This window comes from Giraffa tippelskirchi, chromosome 6 (assembly GCF_054371585.1).
Source record: "Giraffa tippelskirchi isolate mGirTip1 chromosome 6, T2T-mGirTip1v1.2.pri, whole genome shotgun sequence".
In the NCBI taxonomy this organism is placed as follows: domain Eukaryota; kingdom Metazoa; phylum Chordata; class Mammalia; order Artiodactyla; family Giraffidae; genus Giraffa; species Giraffa tippelskirchi.
Genome location: NC_137280.1, coordinates 20,657,163 through 20,679,662, shown reverse-complemented (window position 1 = coordinate 20,679,662; position 22,500 = coordinate 20,657,163). Strand labels below are relative to the sequence as shown.

The following is a 22,500-nucleotide window of genomic DNA, read 5'->3' as shown; positions in this document are numbered from 1 at the left end:
TACCCAGGACAGAAGAAAAAGGAAAATCACATTAAAAATTTAAAACTATTATCCTTGTTAGAAAGGATTCAAACATATAGTATATAGTTTCCTAGTCCCACTTTTAAGATTGAAATTTTCCACACCATACTTAACTCTAAAAACACTCTCTATTTCATGCCCATTATTCAAAATCATCTCCTCTCTCAAATCCCTCCTTAAAATGTCTCTGAAACCTTTTATAAGAAGGAAGCCTGAAGGTCTTTTCTTAAAAGACAAGAAAGCAGGTTGAATTTAAATAAAAGGCAGAATAAGATAGACCAAGCACATGGGAAGAAAAAAATTAATAAGCTCACCTCTTTCAAGTAGCTTTTTTCATTGAGTTTTTACATTTTAACTCCTTGTTTTATTTTTATCTCTAGTGTAAAAATATTCTTCATGGATTGTAATGCTTTTCATTTTGAAATATATCAAATTCATTTCAACCTCTTCTAATAATGGTGGTAACTTTAAAATAAAATAGCAGTAAATGTCACATTGAAATTCCTTCTTACTAAAATAGAGATAATAATGCCTTTTCCCAGACCTTCTCAAGGAATCTATAAGGATAAAATGGATAAAGTTTTAGGATGATTTAAGCTTATTAGGGAAACAATAGGAAGTATAATAATTCCCATCTCTTCAGAGTTCACACTTACTTGAAGTATTTTCTAATTTACCATAGTTGTAGGCTATTGGGCTTTCTCTTGAATTCACAGATATTTTATATGTGTATGTAATGAAGTAAGATAAATTGTTTAGGTTATACATAGGTTTATTAAATAGTTAATAGCATACAAGCAGAAAGTGAGGCAAATGAGTACAAAATTAAAGACTTTATGGTTTCTGAAATATTAATGTTTATTGCAGACAAAATTATATTTGTATAAAAATGTAATTTATGCAATATTCTGATTTGTCCCCATATTAATTTTTAATAAAAAATTCTATCCAGAAGTAAATGTTCTATGTCACTGATATGGCTTATGGAATAATTTTTAAAGTAAGTCCCAAGCTTCACAGCAGTTTGTACTGGCTCTGAAGGCTACTAATATCAGACTATAAAAAGGCAAAGGTAGTTTTCAATTTTAAGTTTGCCAAATCAGCTGAACTGAACATGAATTGCATGTTACTTTTTCACAGTGTAGAAATATGGACAGTTTGCATAGTATATTTTATGATACACTCATTATGCTGTATCCTAAGGATTTTTAAATAACTTAAAAATAGATAGTGCTTCTTCAAAATCCTCATAAATTGAAGACCTACATAATCATTAGTAAAGACTGATGCAAGATACTACACCTTAAACAGTACTCCATGTTCCATTGTTTATAGCAGATTTATAAATCAGAGCTCTGAAAAATTACACATATTTTATAAATCCCTAAACATAAATAACATGAATATGTTAATAATATTTTCTTTCTTTCCTTCTTTCTTTCTTTTGTGTGTGTGTGTGTGTGTGTGTGTGTGTTTGGAGCTAGTTAACACTTGGCTTACCCAGAAGTCAGTGAAGCAGATACACACCTGCCATTCCTTCCTCCCTGACCCCAACAAATTAGAGAAATAAAATGCTAAAAATCTGCCTCTCTTTCCCCGAATCATCTCACTTTTAGATTAAAGAACTGAATCGAATGTATAAATACTGGCATCTCCCAGGGTTGTGCTTCATCCTGAGCCTACCAGGCATAGAAAGGAGTATGCAAGCCTTTCCAAGAGTGCCTGGTGAGGCTTGTTTGGCAGGGTTCAAATTTCTGGCGAATGGTTGGCTGTGGTTCTGATGAAAATAACAGTTAAATAAACCCTAACTTATTTAGAAATACGTGTCTGACTTTTCTAACACAGTGTCTGTATCTCCAACTGCTATGGAAATGTCCTCACGTCAAAAATATCAGATGACACAGTAGGGCACTGATTATTTTTCTTTTTTCCTCCTTGTCTCTCAAACCTTAGGTCTGGTGCATGCAACCTTGTGTACAGGGCTACACATCCTAAGCCTTTTTGTGAATGGTTGTTTGAACCAGGTGAGAATGAAATAGCCATGATTTATATGTTAATCCCCCCCCCCCCAAATAAATTCCACAGGAGCTGGGTTGGTTTTTGGTTTGATTGTTTGCTAGCGATGTTTTATTCAGTGAGTAATGAGCTCATATGAAAAATTTCAAATAAAATAATATCTTGTTAACCCCTGCACGTACTCTGTCTTTCTCTCTTCCTACTCTCCTTCTCATTGCTCCGTGATGGACACCTGCTCTGCTTCTCATGTCCCTACTCTTGCGCTTGCTAGTCCGTCTATCTAGAATATTCCTCCTTCATATTACATCGTTCAGGACTCTACTCAAATATCACCAGCCTGTCACCCACAAAGCTCATTAACAACTCCCGGGAAATAAAAGAGAATCTGGGTAATAAATTCTAACCTCTTTCTTTCTTTTCCTTTATGCCTAGTCTAGTGTCATTTGCTCACAGGTAACCATGTGCCAAAGCCTCACACCTGGCGCTTCAGACCAGAGTTCCGCCTTCAAAATGGCTGCCTCCATATCTCGGCGTGGCGGGCCGTGTGCAGAAGCTCTGTGCCCAACACTGCGATTCAGGATGGCAGCGGCAGGGCATGTGCAGAGACGCTGTGCCCGGCACTGCAAGCTGGAACATGAGCAGCATGCATGCACAAGGCCTGCCAGGCCTCCGCTCTTTTCCCACTGACAAGATCCCTGTGAAGCAGTTCTGCTGACTCACGGCCTATCTGGGAGAGCATGGACTCCAGAACTGCAGCGAATAAGTGAGTGAAAGTCGCTCAGTTGTGTCCGACTCTGCGACCCCATAGACTCCAGCCCACCAGGCTCTCCTCTTCCTGGAGGAGAGGAATTCTTCAAGCAAGAATACTGGAGTGGGTTGCCATTTCCTTCTCCAGGTATTTCCCCAACCCAGGGATCAAACCTGTGTCTCCTGCATCTCCTACATTGTAGGCAGATTCTTTACTGTCTGAACTACCAGGGAAGTCCACTGAAGGATAACTTGGCTTCTGAACTGGATGTAGCTTAGTCTATTGACTCCAACAACACCAGGAAGAAGGACCCTTGCTGGAGACTGACTTGGGAAGGTAGGTAACAAATTCAGAGTGCTCTTCCTCAATTGGCCTGTCTTTGTCCACCTCTGACACTGTTTATTTTTCTTCATAGCATTTATTGTTTACACTGTATTTGTATAGGTTTTAGCATGCTCTTCTACTTCCATGAACATGTGAGTTCTATGAGGACAGGGACTTTGTCTAATTCATTACTCTGTCCCCTGTGAATACTGTAGGTGTTTCATAAATTATTTTCTGAGGAATACATTATTTTTTCATTTTTATGGTAAAGATGTACTGGGTTTGGATCTTACAGAGAGCTGGGAGCCCTGTGAGAATGCAAAAACAGTAAGCAGGGCATTGTATACAGTTTAAAAATGGCTATTAAATATCACAAAGAAGGAAAAGGTCAGAGATTTTCCCCATTATGCTAGTTTTACATGTATTTTAGTTTATTTATTTATTTTTTTTAATGTGAAAGTGTTGGATGAGTTACAGGATGAACCTAATTTGTACTGAATTCAACTTATTAGGAAAAACTTTAAAGCAAATATCTAATGCACCCAACAGGACATTTTAATTTTGAATTAGCATAGTTTAAAAATATTTCTGTAAATGAGAAGAGCACTAGTGATATATTCTGGAGTGAGCCTTATGTCTACTGGTGTGTAAATGGTGTAGAATGGTTAGTGACACAAATGGAGGGAGATGTTATAATTACTGCCATGGAGTTGTCCTGGCAAACACATGTTAATAATTCATCACCACAATGCTTAGAAGCCCTTTACTTTAGTAGTTGTCTCCTTATTCTCACTTCTTTGTGGACATAAATCATTTTATAGGTTAACATTTCAGAAACAAAGACCAGAGTCTTTTATCACTGAAGAGAACACTCATACTCAGAAGATTTCCATCAGTTCTCAGTGTTTCCTCATAGAAGTTTTTTGTTTTTTTTTTTTCATTTCTACAGCAATTCATATAAGCTGCTACATTATTGTCTTTCTGGAACATTTATTGTGGAGTTCTGTTTCTCCCAAGCTCTTAGAAAATGCCTTTTTGATGATCATTAAGCTGTGATTACTTGACATGCTAAGATTTAGAGGATATGTTCAAGCAGGTTATCATCAAGCTTTCTCTATTTTTCAAGTGTTCTTGTATTTGTCAGTTCAAGCTTATTCAGAAAATGCAAATACCTCAATGAGATGTATTTCTTATAGCAAGGAAATATCCAATGCAGAGTGCCACTCACACAGGTGCAACCACATAGCATATACAGACCTGGATAATTGACTATAGGTATCAGTGATAACTTTATGTTTAAGTTTTTAAATCTGAAGGCAATGTATCCCTAGTAGAAAAATCATTGAAAAATAGAAAAACCCAGAATAGCACTATCTTCATGAATTATTGTTAGCAGGTTAGTGTATGTCCTTCTTGTAATTTGTCTGATGCATTTTTATCAGCATATATGTAATTTCATACCTGGTCTTGAATCACTTAGCATCACATCATAAGCACTTTTCATGTTTTTTTACACAGTGTTTTATCTATTAGTTTGTTTCTGGAATAATATCACATCAGGAAAATGTACTTCACTTTCCTCTATTGGATATCCAGATAATTCCAATATCATGCCATTACAAATAGTGCAGATATTAATATCTTTATCCTTGAAGATTTTTTCCTACACTTTGGATTCCTATTTCTTTAGGGTAGATTCCCAGATAAGGTATTATCTGGTCCCTAGTTAGACACATAATTAGTACTGATAAATATTACTAAGTAACTCCAAGATGTAATGACATCTGTACTGTTTATGTGCCAGTTCCGTGACACTTTTTGGTCATGCTGATTATTATCATTACAGTGTGAAGTGAAAGTCGCTCAGTCGTGTTCGACTCTTTACGACTCCATGGTCTATATAGTGGAACGTGGAATTCCATGGAATTCTCCAGGCCAGAATACTGGAGTGGGTAGCTGTTCCCTTCTCCAGGGGATATTCCCAACCCGGGGATTGAACCCAGGTCTCCCACATTGTAGGCGGATTCATTATCAGCTGAGCCATCAGGGAAGCCCAAAAATACTGGAGTGGGTAGCCTATCACTTCTCCAGCATATCTTCCCAACCCAGGAATTGAACTAGAGTCTCCTGCATTGCAGGTGGGTTCTTCACCAGCTCAGCTACCAGGGAAGCCACTATCATCATAACTTACATACTAATTTATAATTCTAAGAACATAAGCAAAGGACAGGTCAGATGCACAAAGAAACTAGACACCAAATATATGAAGAGATGTTCAGTCTTATCATTTCTTTAATTTAAATTTCTTTAGGTAGTTAAAGAAATGATAAGACTGAACATCTCTTCATATATTTGGTGTCTAGTTTCTTTGTGCATCTGACCTGTCCTTTGCTTATGTTCTTAGAATTGTTGCATTGACTACATTGCGCATATACTGTTGTTTCCTTGGATTTCCACACTAAAATCTCTGATATTAAACACATAGACACTGAAGGGAATTTCTATATTCTCTTCATATACATTAAAATAAAATATTTGTCTAGTAATTACCCAGACCATTTTTCTATTTATATTTCTATTACTTTAAAAAGGGAAGCTTATAATATTTGAGCATTAAAATATTTTCATATAATAAAATCTTTTAATAATATTTATAACCTTAATGTATAAAATGCCCATGCTTTTCTTAAAGTTTTATCTTCTAGTTACTTGCATTTAAAACACAATTTAATCTTAAATTTGTTGTTGTTCAGTCGCTAAATTGTGTTGGATTCTTTGCAATCCCATGAACCGCAGCATGGCAGGCTTTCCTGTCCATCACTGTCTCCCGGAGTGTACTCAAACTCATGTCCATTGAGTTGGTGATGCCATCCAACTATCTCATCCTCTGTTGTCCCCTTCTCTTCCTGCCCTCAACCTTTCCCAGCATCAGGGTCTTTTCCAGTGAGTCAGTTCTTCGCATCAGGTGGGCAAAATATTGGAGCTTCAGCTTCAACATCAGTCCTTCCAGTGAATATTCAGGGTTAATTTCCTTTAGGATGAACTGGTTTGATCTCCTTCACGTCCAAGGGGCACTCTTAATTTTAAATATGCACCAAGAATTTTCTCCGGTGTATGATATAAACATTTTTTAACCATGTTTTGAATCAATTCTTCTAACATAATTCAAGGTTTCCATCAGTTTCTCTTGCCTCTTTATCAACTGTTAACAATTTTTAACCAAAAGATCTATTCAATATTTGTTTTGTCTATCCTTTTTCTAGTGACTTTTAATTGCATATTCTGGGGCTAGACTAGCAGTCCTTTAACTAGTAAAGTTTGCATTAGTTAATCTTCTCAAATTTTACATTTCTTTTCAGTATTTTCTTTTATAATTTCTCAAATTACCTCTCTCAAATACAACTTAGATTCTTTATAAAATATGTTTTACTTTTTAACAAATAGATTCCAATTGTGGAAAAAAACTTGAAGTCTTCAACAATATATTGTTTAACATTTTTATCATAGAACATATAATTTATCTGCAAGGGAGCAGATAATATATAGGTACATTTATATAATAATAAAAGAAACATAAATACACTCATCAGTCTTAGGAAACAGAACAATGACATTGCCTTCTCAATCCTCTGTCCCCTTTCTTACATGCTTTCCTTTTTCACTAACCAGAGTTAAACATATCTTGACTTTTGTTACAGTAATTTCTTTGCCCTTCCTTACAGATTTGCTATCTAGATTTGAAATCTCAAATAGTATATTTTAATTTTCAGTTTTAAAACACTATTTGAATTTTATTGAGTCTTGCTCTTCCTAGTCTTTGATTGGAGACATTCATTCATGAGTCTGCACAATGCTGTGGTTCACTCATTTTCAGGGATGTGTACTATTCCATCTGGATAACCACTGTTTGTCCAATCTACTTTTAGTGACATTTGGATTGTTTTTTTCCTTGCAAGAATTAAAGATATGCTATAAATATCCTTTTGCATGTCTCCTTGGGTACACATACAAGAATTTCTCAGAAGTGTCCATCTAATAAAGGAATTGTTGGATCATAAGATATACTGAATGACTAAAGCAACTCCAAGATGAAGTTGCCATTAAATATCATGAGAAAGGGTCTGGCTGAGATGGTGTTTGGGGGAAATTCAGAAGTTCAGATTTGTGCATGCTGATTTTGAGGTATTTTCAAAATGACTTCAGGAGGAAATAACGAGCAAATGTTTTGTAAATAAACCTAGAGCTTGTGAGAGAGTTTATGATACAAATTTGGGAGATGTATCAATCAGGAAGATTTAAAGAAGTTTAATAAAAAACTGTTTTAAAAAGAGGTTGACAATATTTTGGGAAACTAAGGGATACTTAAATATCTAAGGGACTAGTTAACAATAAACCACTGTGAACCCTAAAGCTGAAGGGAAAGGAAGAGAGAGCAGTTATCAGAATCCTGAAGAAAGACATGTTTGCCTATTTTTCTATGTACTTTATCTATCTATCTATCGATCTGTCTATCTAATTTCATGGCTCATGATTTTATTTTTATTCTTTGGTGACTTCAGTTATTGATATGTTTTATTTCCTTTGCATTCCCTTGCATATCTTTTGTGTGTATCACTTTCTCTTTAAAACCCATTTCTTCCTTTTACTTATGCTTTATTTTCTTCACCTTATTCACACTATTTTCCATGACACCTACTGAAGTTTCCATAGTATCTATTCTCCTTTGGGATCCTTGTAATATAGCGTGTATTTCCTGAAAAATTTGCCTGTTGCTTGTATTTTTTTTTCTGGATTCTATTATTTCCATTTTTATATTCTTTTTTACCTGATCATCTTTTTCTCTTGAGTTTCTGTATTTTTTCATTACATGTTCCTGAGTAGAAGTGTTTACCTTATATTTTTGCTTTGTTATTAGCTCAAATGGGGTGTTTAATCTTGCTTTTTTACCTGATTTTGGAAAAACATTTTACAAGTGAGTTTTCATCACACATAAAAGATTCGTGCTGCCTTTTTTTTTACTTTTGTATGGCTTCATTATATAAGGCCAGACCAAATTTCTTTCCTCTAACTCACATCTGAAAAGAACGTATTTTCCTAGGCAATGAAAGAATGATGTGTAAGGAATAATCAAAGCTAGTTCTCCAAGCTTAAAAAATGTGCTAGATGCTTCCCCCAACCCAGGACATTCTCCATGTTTCACAGTTCTGATCTCTCCTCAGTTTGTTGACCTGTATTGACTTTACTAATGGTCTCCCTTGAGTTTGGTTACCATTTGTATTCAGCTGAAGCAAAGCTTCTGTGTGAAATGAGTGAGGGAGAACACTGAGGTCAGGTTTATTATCCTGACCCCTTCTTTGTGGAGTCACATGAGTGGGTTGCCTCGTTTGTTGAAGTCACAGTTCATCTCAAGGCAGCTCTCTCAACAAGACTTTCTCATTCAGATTCTGAAGACTGCTACTTTTTTGTTGCCCCTTCAGGCCAAAGCTGATAATGGTCTTTTTAAATGGTCTACACATTTGAAAATAGTTGCTTAATTATGCTCTCCTCAAGTTACCCATTTTGAGTAGGACCCTTGCTGATTCAAAAACTCTAATTCTCATTCTTCTAGCAAAGGATATAAAATATGGCTCTTTTTGTTAAACACTTGTACCAAGGAGATATCCTACATCCAGCCCCAAGTAACTTGTACTTCAACTGTGCATTTATTTGCAATAAATGTATTTTAAGAGCATCCATAGTTCACAACCTGTTTTCTTCCAAATGCTAAGATATCCCACACATTTCAAAAAAAATCAGTTTTGCTTAAAATCATCATGCTCAATTTTTTTTATTTGCAATAAATAAATACTAATTTTACATGTGTTTGTATTTTCAACGATACTATATTTTCGCATGGAATCTAACAGCCATATAGTAAGTGAGATTTACCTTTAACATAAGGCATGGTTATAAGACCCAATGATTGTTATATTACAGAACTTCATCCAATGAGTACATTAAAATAGTGCAGCATGGTTAAAGGGAAAAATATGAATACTTTTATGATGATGCTCGAGAGTTTTTTAATGGGTGGTTTCATTTACAATGTACCATATAATTGGTTTAACACCACATTTTACTAAATGGTAGATAATATAATTGATATTGCAATTTATCAAACACATCAGAGCTTTTATTATCTTGCTATAGTTCATCCTGGCATATAAAGACATAATCTGTTAATTAACACTGTTGCGTTTTGAAATTATCCATCTTCAATCTTTTAAATATAGCAATACTCAGATGTGCTAAGAAACATTTTTAAAGTTTTACTATTTTGTTTTTAAAATATTTTTTAGCCCCAGAGTTTTCAGAATAGATTTACTATAGGAAAAAAAAAAAGAAATCTGTCTACTAAAATTAAATGTCTCAATAATTTAAAGGATAGTATTTTACCCACATCAATTCTTTAAATTTATTCTCAGGCAAAAGTAACTAATATTGCCTTCCATTTTATTATTTCTCAAGGCATGACAAAGTACATCAAAAATATCAAGCTGAAAATTATCAATCTAATTAAAAATGCTATAAATGTAGGGTGAAGTGAAAGTGAAAGTTGCTCAGTTGTGTCTGACTCTATGTGACCCCATGGGCTGTGGTCCACCAGGCTCCTCTAGGCAAGAGTAGAGGAGTGGCTAGCCATTCCCTTCTCCAGGGTGTCTTCCCAATCCAGGGATCAAACCCAGGTCTCTTGCATTGCAGGCAGATTCTTTACCAGCTGAGCCATCAAGGAAGCCCATAAAAGTAGGGTAGAAGTAATTTTATATCAATGGTGAGTTGTAGATTTTTAAAAGGAAATATTCTCGTAAACTTTAGAGTTACTAGGTATAGCGGAGCCTGGTGGGCTGCCGTCTATGGGGTCGCACAGAGTCGGACATGACTGAAGCGACTTAGCAGCAGCAGCAGCAGGTATAGCCCTAAGTGGTTATTTGTGTGTGTGTGTGCTATGTACTGTAATTTGAAATTAAAGGTTTTCATAAATTTTGATATTTACATATGATGGAATCAGTTCAGTTCAGTTCAGTAGCTCAGTCATGTCCAAACTTTGAGACCCCATGGACTGCAGCACACCAGGCTTCCCTGTCCATCACCAAATCCCAGACTCTACTCAAACTCATATCCATCACGTCGGTGATGCTATCCAACCGTCTCATCCTCTGTCGTCCCTTCTCTTCCCAACTTCAGTGTTTCCCAGCATCACGGTCTTTTCCAGTGAGTCAGTTCTTTGCATCAGGTGGCCAAAGTATTGGAGTTTTAGGTTCAACATCAGTCTTTCCAATGATGTTCAGGACTGATTTCTTTTAGGATGGACTGATTGGATCTCGTTGCAGTGCAAGGGACCCTCAAGAGCCTTCTCCAACACCACAGTTCGAAAGCATCAATTCTTTGGCACTCAGCTTTCTTTAAAGTCCCAACTCTCACATCCATACATGACTACTGGAAAAACCATAGCTTTGAATAGATAGATCATTGTCAGCAAAGTAATGTCTCTGCTTTTTAAAATGTTGTCTCGGTTGGGCATAGCTTTTCTTCCAAGGAGCAAGCATCTTTTAATTTCATGGCTGCAGTCACCATCTGCAGTGATTTTGGAGCCCAAGAAAATAAAGTCTGTTACTGCTTCCATTGTTTCCCCATCTATTTGTCATAAAGTGATGTGACTTGGATGCCATGATCTTAGTTTTCTGAATGTTGAGGTTTAAGCTAAGTTTTTTACCTTCCTCTTTCACTTTCATCAAGAGGCTATTTAGTTCTTCTTTGTTTTCTGCCATAAGGGTGGTGTCATCTGCATATCTGAGGTTATTGATATTTCCCCCGGTAATTTTGATTCCAGCTTGTGCTTCATCCAGCCCAGCATTTCACATGATGAACTCTACATATAAGTTAAGTAAGCAGGGAGTCAATATACAGCCTTGACGTATTCCTTTCTCAATTTGGAACCAGTCTGTTGTTCCATGTCCAGTTCTAACTGTTTCTTCTTGACCCGCATACAGATTTCTCAGGAGGCAGGTCAGATGGTCTGGTATTCCCATCTCTTAAAGAATTTTCCACACTTTGTTGTGATCTATACAGTCAAAGGCTTTGGCATAGTCAATAAAGCAAAAGTTGATGTATTTCTGGAACTTTCTTGCTTTTTGGATGATCCAGCAGATGTTGACAATTTGATTTCTGGCTCCTCTGCCTTTTCTAAATCCAGCTTGAACATCTGGAAGTTCATGGTTCACATACTGTTGAAGCCTTGCTTGGAGAATTTTGAGAATTACTTTGCTAGCATGTGAGATGAGTGCAATTGTGTGGTAGTTTGAGCATTCTTTGGCATTGCCTTTCTTTGGGATTGAAATAAAAACTGACCTTTTCCAGTCCTGTGGCCACTGTTGAGTTTTCCAGATTTGCTGGCATATTGAGTGAGGTACTTTCACAGCATCATCTTTCAGTATTTGAAATAGTTCAACTGGAATTCCATCACCTCCGCTAGCTTTGTTTGTAATGATGCTTCCTAAGGCCCACTTGACTTCGCTTTGCTGGATGTCTGGCTCTAGGTGATTGATCACACCATTGTGGTTATCTGGGTCATGAAGATGTATCTGTATAGTTCTTCTGTGTATTCTTGCCACCTCTTCTTAATATCTTCTGCTTCTGTTAAGGCCATACCATTTCTGTCCTTTATTGTGCTCATCTTTGAATGAAATGTTCCCTTGATATCTCTAATTTTCTTGAAGAGATCTCTAGTCTTTCCCATTCTATTGTTTTCCTCTATTTGCATTGATCCCTGAGGAAGGCTTTCTTATCTCTCCTTGCTATTCTTTGGAACTCTGCATTCAAATGGGTATATCTTTCCTTTTCTCCTTTGCCTTTAGCTTCTCTTCTTTTCTGAGCTATTTGTAAGGCCTTGTCAGACAACCATTTTGCCTTTTTGCATTTCTTTTTCTTAGGGATGGTCTTGATGACTGCCTCCTGTACAGTGTCACAAACCTCTGTGCATATTTCTTCAGGCTCTCTGTCAGATCTAATCCTTTGAATCTATTTATTACTTCCACTGTATAATCATAAGGGATTTGATTTAGGTCATACCTGAATGGTCCAGTGGTTTTCCCTACTTTCTTCTATTTAAGTCTGAATTTGGCAATAAGGAGTACTTAGTAATAAAAAAACTTATTGATAAATACAACAATATAAATGAATCTTAAAATAATTATGCTAAGTGAAAGAAGGCAGATCAGTAAAAGAGGACTTACAGTGTGTTTTACTTACATAAAATTCTAGAAAAAGCAAACTAATCTATAGTTACAGAGAGCAGATCAGTGATTGTCTTAGAAAGGAAAAATTATAGAGTCACAGGGGAACTTTTGGGGATAACAGTTATGTTCACTGTAATGATTTTGGTGGTCATGACTCAGAATAATCTTGTGTTACAACACATCAAATTGTAGTTTAAATATATATGTGTTGTATGTCAATCCTACCTTGATTAAGCTGTTAGAAAAAAAAAAAGAATTTCATTAGTAAATGCAATGGTATAACTGATATCAGACAATTTCCTGCTAAAATAAATATCTATCAAAACTGGATAAAATATATAAAAGCACTGTCTTCAGATATTTGGAAGCATCTTTAGGAGCTAGCAAGCATAAAGAGTGAGCTTCACTTTCACCTAGTTATCTCCCTGAGGGCATAGTTTAAAATGTGACCAAAGAAATCAAATCCCAATAGAAAGATGCTCCACTAATTGTATGATACAAGTATTAGATTTGGAAGCCAGTAAAATAGTTGGAAATCTAAGAACAAAACACTGGTGCAAAATTTCCCCTTGCATCCTTGGCAAATCTTAAGATGTATATTCCCAGAGAAGTCTCCAAGACATCTAGAAAATGTTTGCTAGAAAGTTGAGAGCTGAACAGAGATTTCAGAAATCACACAGTGTTGAAGAGACACTGGAGATCAGCTCCAGTCGGAGTAAAGACCTTGATGAACAGTATAGATATTCAGGTGAGATCCCTGAAAATCCACTCCCTATTATTTAGTATTTTGTGGGGCTCAAAAATCACTGCAGATGGTGACTGCAGCCATGAAATTAAAAGACGCTTGCTCCTTGGAAGAAAAGCTAAGACCAACCTAGACAGCATGTTAAAAAGCAGAGACATTACTCTGCCAACAAAGGTCCATCTAGTTAAAGCTATAATTTTTCCAGTAGTCATGTATGGATGTGAGAGTTGGACTATAAAGAAAGCTGAGTGCCAAAGAATTGATGCTTTTGAACTGTGGTGTTGGAGAAGACTCTTGAGAGTCCCTTGGACTGCAAGGAGATCCAACCAGTCCATCCTAAAGGAAATCAGTCCTGAACATTCATTGGCAGGACTGATGCTGAAGCTGAAACTCCAATACTTTGGCCACCTGATGCGAAGAACCAAGTAATTAGAAAAAACCCTGATACTGCGAAAGATTGAAGGCAGGAGGAGAAGGGGATGACAGAGGATGAGATGGTTGGATGGCATCACTGACGCGATGGACATGAGTTTGAGTAGAGTCTGGGAGTTAGTGATGGACAGGGAGGCCTGGCGTGCTGCAGGCCGTGGGATCACAAAGAGTCGGACACACCTGAGTGAATGACTATGAGTAAGGGAAATGGAACCACCATATCAAATCCTAAAACCACACTCTGACAGGATTAGTGTGATCTGCCAGTAACTGAACTGCCTCTAAGAATAAAAGTCAACCTTCTTTAGTGGAAAGTAACATAATTCAGAGTTCTAATGTACCATTAATAATGTCTAACACACAGTAAAAGATTACTGAACTGAGTAGGAAAAAATAATTAGTAATCAAGGAATTAAAAAATGTCAACAAAAGTGGATGTAAACATGATTTAGATATTGAAATTAGCAGGCAACAATTCAAAATAACTGTGATTAATTCTGAAATATTGAAAATATGTTTCAGTTCAGTTCAGTTTAGTTGCTCAGTTGAAGTGTGCTTAAAGAGATAGAAAAAAGATGGAAAATGTGTGGCGAGAATTTGAATTTTTCAAGAAAGAATTGAATCTAAAAAAGAATCAAATGATGTTTTAGAATGGCAAAATCAATATGATATTAAGATATCATTCAGGTTTAAAGCATCATAGACAGAGGGGAGAACAGTATTAATGAAATCAAAGAGAAATGGAAAATGTGCAAACAAAATCACAGAGAGCTAAAAGAATACACACCTACACATGCAAATGTAAGTTCAGTCATACACCTACAATCACACACAATCACAACCAAATGTAAGAGTGATGTACAACTAATGCAAAAGGTTTATCATACATGTATGTTTATTTTCAGGAAGATAAGAGGAAAAGAAAAAAATAGAAGCAGTATTTGAAGAAATAAATGCCCAAATTTCCAATTCAGATAAAAGACATCAACCCACAGACATGAAAAACTCAGCAAAAAATCAATCAGGACAAATAATATGAAATCAAAACTAGTGAAAGTGGAAATTAAAAATCCTTAAAGGAGTTAAGGAAGAATCATTTTCTTCAGAGGAAAAATAATTAGGATATAATGATTTTCTCAAGAGAAGCTTTGGAAACCAGATAATAGTTAAATTCCATTTTTAAAATGTTGAAAGAATTAAAAGGAAAGGTAAACATAATAAAGCTTGAATCTAGATTTCAATATATAGTGAAAATAATATCCTCACAAAGTCAAAATAAAGATGTTCTCAGACAAACAAAAACTGAAAGAATTAGAGCTGGCAGTCCCACACTATAAGAAATGCTAAAGAAAAGTTCTTCAGGCTGAATAAAATGTTTCCAGAGAAGAGTATCTATGTGCAAAAAGGAATAAGCAAGCAGAAAGGGTGTATATATACATGATAATGTAAATTACGATATATTAATGGTAACTTCCACTCTTCTATTTTTTCTTTGTGGAACTCATTCTTTTGATGTTTACCTGACAAGATTCTCTAATATTCTTCTTTTTTTGTCTTTTTCTTCCCATATTTCTTGCCTTCAGTTCTACTTTCTCAGAGAGTTCCTCAACTTTATTCGCCAACTTTCTAAATTTTCTATTTATTTAATATCTGTTATTTCATTGTTAATTTTCGTTATCTCTTTTTTTCTGTGAATTTTTTTCTTTTGTTGAGTATAGAATTCTATTCTTATGAAATAATACAATATATTGTCTTATATCTCTAAGAATTTTAAACGTGTTTTTCCATTTCCTGCATTGTTGCATGTTAACTGCTTGCCATTAAAAATATTCTATATGTTATGCTATTTAATGACTAAACATTTTTTGCTGGGCTTCCTCTCTTAGGATTAAAGTTCTATAAGGACTGGGATTTTGTCTGTATCTGCGGCACATGTGACACTTGTTGGTACGCAGTGGTGGTCTTTAGCTCAGATGAATGAGGGACCACCGTTAGCTTGCGTTAGATGAGAGAGACGATATGACAGGTGTAACTACTTTCAATCTATTTCTTTAATTTCAGATCCACCCCATACCATCTATTTTCAGAGAATTTCTTGCCTCCAATTTCCATAGATTTTCTAAATTTCTGCCGTGAGAAATATCTGGCCTCTTGGCAAAGCACTTAATTTCCACATTTCTATGATTTTCTAAGTCAGTTATCACTCATCCATCTGTTTTAAAACACTTATTTTGTCATCAATTTTCATATGTTTTCATCACCTCTTTTTATCCTTTGGTCTTTGCAGAGTGAAACCTCATTTTAGTGGGCTTGTGATGAAATCAGAGAAAAGTATGCATGCTTAATATTCCATAAATTCACTGGAATCCTACCCTGGACTTTAAGTCCAAATTTATGGAGAATAGTCAAGTGTTATAATAAAACTGTCCTTGGCTAAATCTCAGAGAGAAAAACTAGCAAGATTAATGTGACAAAGAATTAATTTAGGCATCATATATGTTAAGCTGCATCAAATTCAAGGAGTAGTATGAGATGTGTATAGCTTCCCTGATCATGCATAGGAGTTGTGTTACATGTTTCAAAATTATGTGTAGTAACTAAGACAATCAGTTCCAGAGATATTAGTAATAATAAGTATCATTAATGAAATTAGGTAAATATATTCCAAGTGTATATTTAAACAAACCCTGAAATACATATTTAATTAAATTTCTCATATATATGTAATATATGCTATGTATATAATATATACTGAATTCTATAAAATACATAAAAAGGAAAAAACTTTCCCAGTGAAATAAAACATTTCAATCACATAAAGTTAGGTCTCATATCATTAGGCAACTTAACCAAGATTTTGTTCAATATCCTATGTTATGTCAGAAAGGGAACCATGACTTACATCCAGGTCTTTTGATTTAACATTTTTCATTATTTTCCTCCAAAATTATTCTTATCATCAAATAAAAAGTCTGTATATGCTCTGTTGACAGCTACATTATTTTACTAGATTATACCTCAAAACAAATGATATCTTGGTAATTGACCTCACTTTGTGTACTTGTGTGCTAAGTCACTTCAATTGTGTCCAACTCTTTGCAAACCTATGGACTGTAGCCCCTCAGGCTCTTCTGACCATGTGATTTTCCAGACAAGAATACTGGAGTGGGTTGCCATAACCTCCTCCAGGGGATCTTCCTGACCCAGGCACCAAACCCACGGCTCTTGTGTCTCCTGCCTTGGCAGTTGTGTTCTTTACCACTAGCACCACCTGAGAAGCCCAGACCTCACTTTGCATAGACTACATACAGTTTTTAGAACAGAAAGTCTGTATCCTAGTTAGATGGGAACAATATCCTCATGATCAAGTGAATCAATTAAATCAATGGAAAAAATAATCTGTCACTTAGAGAAGGAAATGATAACCTACTCTAGCATTCTTGCCTGGAGAATCCCATGGACAGAGGAGCCTGGCAGTCTACAGTCTATGGGGTCACAAGGATCAGACACGACCAAGCGACTAAACCCAACAGAATAAAAGGAGAAGAAATCTCTGACATTAAGAAAAATGTACCCCTGTCCTAAAATGGCTATTGGATTTCATGTTTGGGCACTGAGTCCAAGAGAGACAATTACATTCATAAGGAGGTTTATCCATGCCAAAAGTACTCAGGAACAGAAGTAGACCAAAGCTAGGAAGAAACTCCCAGCTGAGGTGAACTGCTCAAGTTCAGGAAAAGAAAACGGAACTTGAGATTCCGACAAGTCCAAAGGGAAGTCTGCGTGGAAAGTACACGTGGTAAACTTTAGAGAAACCACAGATTGATGAGACTCAAAAAAAAAAAGAAAAAAGGCCTAAATTGAGAGACTATGCATTCTATGAACACAAGGCTTTAGAAGGAAATCTACTCTGATGTCTGTTTCGTAGAACTGACCACGTGGTAGTCAGTGTTTTGGAAAAAACGTTCTATTTTCTTTTCATTCATTGATTATTTTCAGTTGTTGGGCTTCGGTATCTCTCTGCTTCCAGCATGGACCTGTTCAGGTAGGTGCTAGTCATTTCTTGGAACAACGCAAATCATAGAGAGACAGCACAGTACATTGGGCCCCACAAATAGTCTATGCGAACTTCCTTCTCTTCTCTCCATTCTTGGTTGCTACTATTATGTTTGCTGCCCTAAGGTAAGATTGAACACCGAATCCTACTTTGTACAATTCCTAAGGGCATCATCAACAGATGGCTGTCCTATGTAACAGACGTGCTACAGACATAGGGAATGAATATAATGAAAAAGACATAAAATTGATATTAATCATCAATGTTCTTAAAGATGAAGATAGCAATGAAAAGCAACATTTACCTAATTCATGCCTCACCTTCTTAGTCTTACTTCCATGAAGCAAAATCTAAATACAGTATTACATTTAAAAAATCTTCTAACCTCCTCCTTAACTTTAAATATTAATAATTGATTAATAATTTAATATGTTAACAATTGATGACTAAACATTAGAGGATTTATTTACAAAGCCTACCCACTTTCTACTTTTATCTCATTTTTTTGATTTTCACTATTTTATTATTTATCTTTAATAAATTTAGTAGTGTAACATTTATGAATATTATCCATTGTGCTTTCCTCCCAAATACTTTAATTACTTGCGCCCCCCCCCATTCTCTCTGACTCAGTGATATTCATTGCTTCTGAGATATTCATTTCATAAGGAAAAGTACAAAAGAACATGATGTTTCAACAATTGTATACAGTTCCTCTTCATTATATGCCATGTTAGAGACATTGAGCTCTTACAATTCTCTCTACCTCATGTTTCCCATTCAACTTCCCAACATGTTGTCAACTGAAAATTTTACACTATCAGGTTGAAAATTTTACATTCTGCTCCTTGACAGCATCTTTTATGTTATGTTCATAAGTTAAGTCTATAAGTTGAAAATTGACAAATAATTATATCATTGAATATAAATAGATTTTACTTTGATCTGCTTAACATTTGGACCATCAATTTGCTATGCATTTTTACTGTTTGCCCCAGAGTGTCTGATTTCTTGTTATTATTTTCATGTTTTTTGTTGTTTGGGATATAATTTGTCTTAGTCACCATGTCAGTGACATCAAGCAGCTCTTTTATCAATTTATAAGTCACTTAGAATCCACTTTATTCTAACTTTTTTCTATTGTGGTAAAGAATGCATAACACAAAATCTATCCTCTTAAAAAATTTTAAGTGTATTTTATAGTATTGATAAAGATATACATTGCTGAACAGCAGATCTATAGAACTTTTTCATCTTGCATGACAAACGCCATATCCATTGAACAGTTCCTCATTCACTCCTCTCTCTAGTCCCTGACAACCACCATTCTGCTTTCAGCTTCAGTGAGCTGGCTATGTTAGATACCCCATCTAAATGGGTTCATGCAGCCCTTTTCCTTCAGTGACTGGCTCATTTCACTTATAATGTTCTCAAGATTCTTTCTTGTTGTTGCATATGACAGAATTTCCTTCTATATAAAGCTGAAGAGTATCTTACTGTATGTGCATAGAAAATTTTCTTTATCTAGTCATCCACTAGTGGACATTGAGGTTGTTCCCATATCTGAGTTATTACAAATAAGGCTGTAATGAACATGGAAGTGCAAATTATCAATACATACCTCTTTGAGGGCTTGTTTTCAGTTCTTTGGATAAATACACAGAACTGGGATTTTGGATCATATATTAGTTCTATTTTTAATATTTTGAAGAACCTCCATTTTATTTTGTGTAGTGGATGCACCATTTTACATTGCTACCAACAATGCACAGAGATCCAGTTTTACCAGATCCTTACCAAAACTTTTCTATGTTTGTGATATTGATCATCCTAATAGGTATGAAATGATATCTCATTGTGCTTTTGATTTGTAGTTCCCTGAATACTTAGTGATACTGAGCACCTTTTCATGTACCTATTGACCATTTGTATGTCTTCTTTAGCTAATAAATCTATTCAAGACTTTTGCCCATTTTTAATCAGGTTATTTGTTTGCTTGTTTTGCTATTGAGTTGAGAAATTCATTATATATTTTGGATATTAAATCTTTATGACATGTATGGCTTCCACACATTTTCTCCCATATTTTAAGTTGCCTTTTCATTCTGTTGATTATTTCCTTTCCCAGACAGACACTTTTTTAGTTTGATGTAGCCCCACTTGTCTTTTTTTGTTGCCTGTGTTTTCTGTGGTATAGTCAAGACATCATCACTGAAACCAATGTTATGAAAAAATTTCCCTTGCTTTCTTCTAGGAATTTTATAGCTTTAAATTTCATGTTTACGTTTTTAATCCATTTTTAGCTTACTTTTGTGTATGGTATGAGGTAAGGGTCCACTTTCATCCTTTTGTAGTTTCCCCAACACCATTTGTTGAAAAGACTATCTTTTCTTTCACAGCTTTGTTGAAGATCATTTGACCATAAGTGAGTGGATTTATTATTTACTTCTTTATTCTATTCCACTGGTCTATATGTCTGTCTTTACGCAAGTACCATACTCTTTTGATTACTGAAGGTTTGTAGTGTATTTTGAAATTAGGAAATATGTGGCCTCTGGCTTTGTTCTTCTTTCCCATGATTGTTTTGGCTATTCAGAATCCTTGGCCCCCACGTGAATTTTAGGATTTCTTTTCTATGTATGAAAGAAAATGTCATCGGGGTTTTGAGAGAGATTGTATTAAATAAATTGATTGCTTTGGGAAAGTTGGACATTTTTAGCAGTATTGTCTACCAATATATGAACAAAGATGTCTTTCCATTTACTTGTGACTTTTTTAATTTTAGCAGCATTTTGTACTTTTCAGTGTATTAAGTGTTTCACCTCATTAGTTAAGTTTATTCATAAGTATTTTATTCTTTTTGATGAAATTGTAAATGAGATTTTTTCTGAATTTCATTTTCAGATTGTTGGTTGTTAGTGTAGAGAAACACAACTAATTTTTTGTGTTAATTAGTATTCTGAAAATTTGTGAAATTTGTTTTCTTAATTCTATTATTTTGTGTGTGTATGTGTGTTTGTGTAGACTCTTTAGTTCATGCCATCTATGAACAAAGGTGATTTTACTTCTCCTTTTTATGATTTGAAATGACTTTCATTTCTTTTAGTTTCATAATTTCTCTAGCTAAGACTTCTAGTGGTATATTGAATAGAAGGGGCAAGAGTGGGCATCCTTGCCTTGTTCTTGCTGTTAGGGAAAACATTTCCATTTTTCCACCATTGAGTATAGTGTTAACCTGTGGGTTTTTCATATATGGCCTTGATTATGTTGAGATAATTTTCTTCTTTGGACTTTTTGTTTTTTATTGTTTTTATCATGAAAGGATATTGAATTTTATTAAATCTTTGAATGTATTGAGATGATCATATAATTTCTAGTCTTTTATTCTGTTAATGTAGTGTATCACATTGGATTGTTGAACCATCCTTGCATCCCAGAAATAAACCTGACTTAGTCATGGTGTATGATCCTTTTAATGTGATATTGCATTCTGTTTGCTGGTATTTTGATGAGGATTTTTGTACCTACATTCATCAGAAATACCGGCTTATAATTTTTCTTTTTTTGGTGTGTTTTGCCTGGCTTGAGTATCAGAAGTAATGCTCTCACCATTTCATTTGGAGATTGTCTTTTGGATTCCCTCTATCCCACAGTATTTAGCTCATGGCTACTCCACTTCATTCCTACACTCAGCTGTGTTTCTTAGTATACCTTCTGAGGCCTTATTTTGGTTCAGGGAAGATTTAAAGCACAGATCATCTAAGGTCATAGATAATAAACCTATCAGAACCATGGGCGTCTAACTCACAGAAAAGCTGTCCTACTTCAGGTAGGTTGTTAATCATCTATAATTCAATTGAACCTCCTATAGAACTTTAAAAAATTTATCTAATAGTAGCCATTTTCCTGTTGTTGATGTGGCAAGCAACCCCTAAAATAGATCCACATGATCCTTGCTTCCTATTATTCATGTTCTTCTGTATTCCCTCTGGGTGTGGGCTAGATATAGTGAATTATTTCTATTGAATATAGTATGGCAAAAGTAATGATATGTTAATATTTAAATTAGGTTTTTAAAAACCCCCTCTAGCTTCTGTCTTCTCTCTCTCTTTCTGCCCTTTGTCAGATATAAGCAAGTTGCTGTGTTGTGAACTTTCCTATGGAGAGGCCCATATGGCAAAGAATTAAGAAAGGCCTCTGGCCAACAGCCAATGAGGAATTGAAATCCTCAGCCCAACCGCCCAAGAGAGACTAAATCTAGGGCTGCTGGCACTCAAACTGCATGACTGAGTTGGAAGCAGGTCCTTGTCCAGTCAAGCTTTGAGCTGAGACTGCAGACCCAGCTGACACCTTTATTACAGCCTGTGAGAGACCCTGAGTCATGGGCAACTGATTAAGCTGCACCAGAATTCCTGACCCATAGAAACTATAAGATAATAGACATTGTTATAGATATTTTATGCATCCTAGTTTGGGTCCAATTTGTCGTACAGCTATATATAGCTAATATCATTAGTAAGAACAAAATTGTGAGGAGATTTTAAAAATGCAATATTTTGAAACAAAGTACAGCATAGATAAGTAATATTTAAGAGCTTCTCCCTTTTTCTCTAGAATGAATCCCAAAATTATTATTTATAGATTTGAAATATAAAGCTTATGATTATGAAAATTTTAAACAGGATGTGTATTCTAAGTGTCTGTTTACTAATTAACCAGGTTTCTCACTTTGCTTTCCTCTGTTGTAATACCATAAGTATGGTTTTTTGTATGTTCTAGCAAATATAAATAAACACTAAAAAAATGCAGGAAATACTCTTGGAAATAAAGTAACCTAAGTATCCTTTGATAGAATTCAAGTTTAAATCATGGTAGCCTATAA

The 22,500-nt window shown here is 35.2% G+C and overlaps 1 long non-coding RNA gene across 1 annotated transcript in view; it reads left to right on the top strand.

Moving 5' to 3' along the window:
* Positions 1 to 22,500, top strand: part of LOC145510609 (uncharacterized) — a 134,257-nt gene that overhangs the window by 75,906 nt on the left and 35,851 nt on the right. The window contains exons 4-5 of the long non-coding RNA XR_014057141.1: positions 1,975 to 2,045; positions 2,470 to 3,121. This is a non-coding gene — a long non-coding RNA (uncharacterized LOC145510609). The remainder of the gene's footprint in view (positions 1 to 1,974; positions 2,046 to 2,469; positions 3,122 to 22,500) is intronic.